At 38.2% G+C, this 8,174-nt stretch overlaps 1 non-coding gene across 1 annotated transcript; it reads right to left on the bottom strand.

The window, feature by feature from the left end:
- Positions 1-5,865: 5,865 nt before the first annotated feature.
- On the bottom strand, positions 5,866-5,971 carry LOC140852288 (small nucleolar RNA R71). The gene has a single exon (XR_012135190.1). It is a non-coding gene; the product is annotated as a small nucleolar RNA R71 (small nucleolar RNA).
- Positions 5,972-8,174: the final 2,203 nt, after the last annotated feature.

The raw sequence follows: 8,174 nt of genomic DNA, 5'->3' as shown, positions 1-8,174 counted from the left end.
ATAGGAAGTCATACTTCCTTTATATAAAATTATCAGAAGTCAGTTACGAAATTATTTTAATCAAATATAGTGTAAACATATTACATATATATATATAAGATACACTTATCCAAACATCCTCTCACACCCGATTCTTGACACCAGCATCTATTAATCATCAGTTTACATGCAGTACGAGAATGATGTCAGACCGCCTCATAAGCATATCGAAAAAAGAATGCATCTCCTGCACAGTCTCTCATACTGGCCTCCCCTTTGAGTCATACTCCATAACCTAATGTTGGTGATTCTACACATGCAGCACGTGTGTGGAACCATGAAAGGTCCTACTGGATGATGCATCTGTAATGAAATACATTACGAATATATAAGAGTGTGCAATAACTATATAAAAAATAAATAAATAATTGACACAATGAAAACCTACTCTCATTGGGATCATGCGATGTGGATCTCGGTGGAGCCTCATTGATGAGTGGAGCATGTGTCAGAGATGCATAGGCTGGCAACATGGCTGACGGTGGAGGCTTAGATATGTCGGTGGGAGGAGTATGTGCCTGTGAAGTCAAAGTCGATACGGAGGTGGATGAAGTATCTGCCGGTAGTGGCTCAGACACCGAGCTCTGCATAGCCCGCTAAGGGGTGGGGGTGAAAGCTAGATGGTGTTTCGATGCCATTGTGACCTACAATATTAATGAACATTAACAAATATAACATGTTGAACAATAATATTAGTAGAGCATCGATAAATAAATACTAACATTTATACCAAGATGTTGAACTCATCGCCTACTGGCATCTATAATATGGACATTATCATTGCTCCTAACAAATGTATCTGGGATCTCGATAATACCAGATAAGTTTTGTCTTAGAGGAACACTTTGTATGCATGGTCCAACATCATCATCAAACTCGGTATCGTCAAAGATACGCCTAGGCACCATTCTCACAACAACATCCCATTGAGGCTCCAAGGGATCACTAACGTAGAAGATTTGACTAGCTTGGGAGGCAAATATATACGGTTCTTCAGTACGAAGATGGTGTTGCATGTTGACGAGAGTAAAACTGTACTCATCAGTCTTCATCCCTGACTGAGATAAGGTGTCAAACCAATCGTATTTCATTAACACCACCCTCCCTTTAGAATAGTAGTGTAAGATGACTATCTTCTTCAAAAGCCCATAATAGTTTAGATCCTCCGTACGAGGCTGTGAATCCCTCGAGCTAGCAAAACACCCAGTGGTGGTGTTTAACATCATACCACTATTTTGTAATACTATGTTTTAGGCTCGACTGTGAATATTGAACCTGTAGCCATTGATGACGAGCTATTTGTACTCATGCATGATATGATTAGGTTCCATTGACAGAGCATGCACTTCATGACTCACATCATCGAGCGGTAATCTCCACATCTAAGAAGATGACAACTAATTAGTAAACATGTTCCAATAGGATGTATAAGGCAGAAATATATACTCACTTACATGATCTTTGAACCACTAAGAAAACTCTTTACTATGCATTTTCTTTTTTTTCCATATACTTAGAGCACTGCATTTTACTCTTATGACCTCCTTGTGTTTTCTGCATAAGGAATAAATTTAGGTGTAATGGGATATTTTCTTCTAAGTAATAAGAAATAAATAAGACTGAGTGACTCACCTTATATATGGCTCAATGACATCATAATTGAACAACACGTAGCGGTGCATCTTATCCCTTTCCTCAAGGCTCAAATCAGTGAGGCGTATGAAGTGGAAAGTCTATCTGACTATGTAATGGACTCAAATGCAGGCTCAATTGGCTCATACTGATCATCCTGATTCCTTATTGACCAGTTATGACATGTCTCGAGCTTGTTTAAGTATATGGTACAAAAATCCATACACTCTTGACTCAAATAATCTTCTGCTATGGATCTCTCTGGATGATTCATATTTCGTACATAAGATTTTAGTATTTGAATATTTCTCTTGGTGGGGTACATCCATCAGCAAAACACTGAGCCTCCAAGTATAACTTCTCCCGTAAAGTACATGATAAGATGTATCATAATTATGAAAAATGATGGTGAAAATATCTTCTTCAAATCACATAATATAGTCACTGCCCTTGTCTTCATTTTTTTCATGTCTTTTTTAAGTAACCTGTTCACACAAATATCTCTATAAAAGTTACAATGATGAATAACAACCATTCTCATATTTTTAGGCAACACACGATGAATTGCTATTGGGATCAACTCCTACATCAATACATGGTAATCATGAGTCTTCAATCTACCAAGTCTCATATCCTTACTATTCACACGCTTTGATATGTTGTTTGAGTACTCATCTAGGACCTTTATATTCTCCAACACATAATGAAATGTGGACCGTTCGGAGGCATTCATAACATAGCATGCATGAGAGAGCCTCCACTATTCTCCTCCTACTAGCTTTGGGTGGAGTGATTTTTTAATACCCTATTCTTTCAAGTCAAATCAAAAATTCAAGTCATCCTTGGTCTTATCCTTGATGTTTAAGATCATTGCCAATAGGAGCTTGCACACATTCTTTTTAATGTGTATGACATCTAAGTAGTGGTGCAATAAGTTTGTCTCCCAATATGATAAGTCAAAGAATATACTTTTTTTCCTTCAATTAAAGTGTGTCATCTGTCTTTGATCAATGCTTCCTCTTCTTACTATTAATTGGATCATCTTTTTCAAATTCAACACTGAGACCATCCAATTCTCTCAACACCTCACTTTCGAATTTAGATATCTGGCTAGATGCCTTACCTTCTTCAACAGTGCCATCGAAAGAGCGTGCATCCCTTCTGTATGGATGGTTTCGATGGAGGAAGTATCGATGCCCCATAAATCTAAAGCTCCTCCGATGTATGTTTTTTCTATAAATCAGACACACCAGCTCACCTTTCGTGCTCTAACCCGACATGAGGGCATAAGCTAGAAAGTCATTTATTGTCCACATAAGTACCGTGCACATGGAGAATGACTCATTCATCAAAGTATCAAAAGTTGGAACACCTCGAATGCTCCATACCTCTTTCAGCTCGACAATAAGAGGCTACAAATAGCTATCAATGTCATTTTCTACCTCCATCGATCCAGGGATGAGTACTATCATGAAAGTAAAGGATTTTTTCATACACATCTATAGTGGGAGGTTATAAACATGAGTAAACACTGATCATACACTGTGGTTGGTATTCATGTACTTGAACGGGTTGAAACCATTGCATGACAAGTCCAACCTCACATTGCATATCTCTTGTGCAAAATCATGATATATTTCATTAAACTTTTACCATGCCTCTTGATAAACACTTAATTTAAGTCATTTAAAGAAAAAAATTATATTTAATTTATTTTATTTATTAAAAATTTGATGCTTCTTTTTATGTTTTACAGGAAAGGTGATCGTCGATACAAAGAGTCCGATTCGTAGATAAAAAAGACTCAAGTTTGAAGAAATTAAACTTAAAATAAAATTTAAATAAAAGAAGGATGCATACGGTATAATAGAAAATAAAGATACAATGCAAGGAACCCAAAAAGGATATAGACGTCATTGTAAAGAAACAAAAATTTCTTTTTGTAATCAAAAAGGAGCGTAAATAGCGTGGGCGTGCGACATCGGGCGTGCGGCAGCGGGCGCGCGGCATCGGGCATGCGGCATCGGGTGCGCGGCATGGCGGGTTCGCACGGCATTGCGGATGCGCAGACACAGTGGCGAACAGATAGCAGGTGGATCTGAAAATTAAAGGAAAAAAATAATACTTGGAAATACTTCAAGAGGAAGAATTTATATTTTTTTTATCTACTTGTGATCTTTCCATCTCATCCATCCATCTTTTAATCCTGAGTATTTTCTTTAGTCCCACATCTGAAAATCATGTAAAACTCCTCCCTCCTAATACCTATAAAAAGGTTTTTGTACTCTCATTTGAGGGAGAGCCCAGAAATTCTTCTAGAGACTTGCATAGAGGAAGAGAAATGGATTACTCCATGAGCAGCTAGGCTAGCAGTCTCGGGAGTGGAGAAGAAATTTTGTAACGACACAGAGTGGGTTTATTGTTCTAAACTTTCTTGTATTTCTTTATATGCAATAAAGATTATGCATTTTATTTAAATCATCATGAGTTCTTTATTTTCTCTCTTTCATATACTTTTATTTATGCTTTCCTATTAGATTAATATTAGGAACAACTTTTACTTTTCATAGATGCATCGTGATCTACGGGTATGGGGCATGCCGAGGAAAGAAGAATTGTTTACCTAGTACTTTTTGGAGACACTCCATGATCTATGGGTACGGGGTGTGCCGAGGAAAGATAGATACTTTTTCTAAGATTATTCACATCTATTTAAATAAAAAAAAAAGAGATACAACTCTATTAGTGTAAAATTAATTCAAAACTCCCAAGCTCTTTATTTTCTAATTACATCAATTTTAAGATAATTTATTTTCTAAATCAAAATAATACTTCTTTCTTTTATTTTGCAATCTCAACTTAGTTCAAGGTCCCTGAGGATACGATCTTGACTCATCCTACCTACGTAGTGAGTAGAGTTATTTTTGGTGCTATCAACGACTACGCATCAAATTTTGGCACCGTTGTCGGAGATCTTGGCACAGTTGAATTAAAAAAAAAAGTCACTGACATTTCATAACACTTAAATAAAATAGCGTAACCTCAAATATAAAAATTTCTAACTTGATTGGACACCTTGTTTCTTTGCATTGCATCTCCATAATTAACTTTAAGGGCACAACCCATTAACTAAGATAAGGTGGGGACTTGATCACCCTTTTTTGGCCCATAAATCACTCCCTTGCATTTGCATAACCTAGACCTTAATCTAAAATTAATTAGACGTTGGCCCCTAAGGATTTTGAGCTCAATAGGACAAGTGACCCTGAGAGTTAAACCAGGTTAGACTTGGTCAGCTAGCTGGTGTCTAGGCAAGTGGTTTGCAGGATGACTGGGCCTGAAGGAAGGTGGTTTTTAATTGGTTCCGTTCGCTGATCTGGCCAATTTAATTGGTGTCTAAGAAAAGCAACGGGGGGACTCCCACCGACCTTACACTTATCTGGCCAGTTGGTTGGTCAAGCTCCAACTTGGAGGGCTTGAAGGCTAACTACAGTTAGGAGCTGTCTAGAATTAGGATAACTTTAGGATAGAGAGTCCACTACATGCTAACTTGATTGTAATTAAAATCTAACCACAACTAATTCTTCTATTAGTTTTAGAACTTCTTAGGATCTCTTCTTTAGAACTCTTTTCTCTCTTCTCTTCTCTTCTTAATAAAAAAATAAAAAAATAATAATCCTTAACAGATTAGGATGGTCCTACATAGACCTTTTAGTTGCATGTTAGGTCGACGATCACTAAAACCCGACTTGCAACCATTAGACGAAGAATTAGAAAAGACTCTTAGGACTATCTAAGTTAGAAACATGGCTGCACCTGGTGAGGCTAATCCTCCACGCCCATTGAGAGAATATTTCACTCCATCCTCGTACACCTACTCTCCATGCATTCAAGCACCTCCAGTAGAAGCTAACCAATATGAGATCAAGTCTAGCATTATTCAAATGTTGCCATCATTCTATGAACTTAGTAACGAAGATCCATACAAATACTTGGATGAATTTTTTAAAATTTGTTCCACAGTAAAAATCCAAAACTTCTCCGATGATGCCCTTAGGTTGAAACTGTTCCCTTTCTCACTTAAGGACAAAGTCAAGCATTGGTTAAACTCCTTAGACTCTATAACCATTTCAACTTGGGATTATCTTCAGAGAGAATTTCTCAAGAAATACTTTCCAATCGGAAAAACAAATCAAATTAGAAAAGCTATCACTAGTTTTTCCCAATTGGAGGGTGAACTTTTTTATGAGACATGGGAAAGGTTAAGGGACCTCATTCGTAAATGTCCATACTATGCTGTCCCTAAATGGCAACTTTATCAGTATTTTTATGATGGTCTATTGGAGAAACACCGACAAATGGTTGATGCATCATGTGGTGGGACATTCATGCTAAAGAGTGGGGATGAAGCCTGGCAGCTCTTTGAAGCACTTAGTAAGAATTTTCTACATTGTATGTCTGCCACCTCTAAAGAACAACCCATGCTTCAACAAAAAACAAGTGGAATTTATCAGATTGGAAACGTCATAGATATCCACAGTAAGGTAGATGAACTGTTCCAAAAATTAGACCGTCTTCTAAATACTGGACAATCCCCGATTCCATCTAACCCAATCCAAAAAGTTTGTGCATTGTGTGCAAGTCCGAACCATTTTGTTAGTGAATGCCCAGCCGCACCTCAATTTCCTGAGTTTATGCACGAGCAGGTTCAGCAAGCTCAAGTCCAACAAGCTCGCAGACCAGGAAACAATCCATATTCGAACACTTATAACCCTGGCTGGAGAAACCATCCAAATTTTTTCTGGAGACCACAACCAGTGGTTGGCCCTGCCGCACCTCGACCTCAATATCAGGACCCAACATATAGGCATAGACCATACCATCAATTTCAAAATACTCCTCAATCATCTACTACTGGTCATAACTCAGCTTTTGAGGAAAAAGTTCTGAAAGCACTAGAACGATTAGAAGTCAACACTCAGACCCTTAACTCCCACACACAATCCATTGCTAAGCTAGAGACCCAAATAGGTCAACTAGCGACTGCATTCAGTAGGAGGGAAGGAGAAAAATTATCTAGCCAACCTGAGAGCAACCCAAGAGGGCAATTTGTGATTGAGAGCTCTAATACCTCAAAAAAATTTTCTGAACACGCCAAATCAATCATGACTCTGAGAAGTGGAAAGGTCATTGAACACACTAGTAAAACCAATGAGACCGACCCTAAACCTCTAACCGAAGCCAAATCACCCAAGAACAAGGAGGACCTTAAAATAGAGAATGAACCAACTGCACCAAAATTATCTTACTTGCCTAAAGCCCCATTTTTGGATGCTCTGAAAGCCCCTATTCCTGCAGATAAGAAGGAAGGAAGACTCGATGAGATGTTGGAATTGTTTAAGCAAGTCCAAATTAATCTTCCTTTTTAGACACAATCAAACAGGTCCCTGCTTATGCCAAATTTTTGAAGGATTTATGCATCCAAAAACGTAAATCTAGATCACAAATCTCAAAAAAAGTATGCCTCACTGAACAGGCTAGTTCTGTCTTCTAGCATGCCACTCCTCCAAAGCTTAAGGACCCAGGAGCCCCCATCATTTTCTGTGTTATAGGAGATTATCACATTAAAAAAGCTCTTCTGGACTTAGGGGCAAGTGTGAATCTTTTACCTAGTTCGGTGTATGAACTTTTTGGATTCGAAGAACTGAAACCACATCAGTCACACTGCAATTAGCCGACAGATCAATTAAGAAACCACGTGGAATGCTTGAGGATGTCTTGGTCAAGGTAGATGAGTTTTACTTTTCAGTTGATTTTTTGATTCTCGACATAGAACTAAGTGGCAACCCAAGACAAATTCTCATTATCTTAGGATGACCCTTCCTAGCTACGGCAAATGCATGCATTAATTGTAGGACAGGAGTCATGGACGTATCGTTTGGGAATAAGAAACTGAGACTAAATGTGTTTGGTGCTTCCCAAGGACCATCAATGGATAGTTGCTTCGAAGTAGATACACTAGAAGACATTATAGAAGATGCAACACCCACAATTCTAGCACCAGATAGCTTAGATACTTGCTTGGCTCACTTTGGAGTGTATGACTTTGAGGGATATATGAAAGAAGTTAACACCTTGTTAGATACACCACACGATAAAACCACTCCTTCATGGATAAGCAAGTATGAGCCATTGCCCACATTAGCCAGTACACCAATAGTCCCATCTTTAGAATCACCACCTACATTAGAATTGAAACCCCTTCCTGCTACACTCAAGTATGTATTTCTAGGACCCAATGACACCCTCTCGATAATCATTGCATCAGACTTGACTCCTAATCAAGAAGCACAATTGGTTGGTATTCTGAAGGAACACAAAGAGGCTATCGGTTGGTCCATTACCGATTTAAAAGGAATTGACCCCTCCATTTGCATGCACCATATTCATTTTGAGGCAAATGCCAAACCCCATCGAGATATGCAGAGGAGATTGAACCCAAA

Source organism: Elaeis guineensis, chromosome 10 (genome assembly GCF_000442705.2).
Source record: "Elaeis guineensis isolate ETL-2024a chromosome 10, EG11, whole genome shotgun sequence".
In the NCBI taxonomy this organism is placed as follows: domain Eukaryota; kingdom Viridiplantae; phylum Streptophyta; class Magnoliopsida; order Arecales; family Arecaceae; genus Elaeis; species Elaeis guineensis.
The sequence above is the reverse complement of the archived record's forward strand: the minus strand, read 5'-3'. Positions and strand labels throughout refer to the sequence as shown.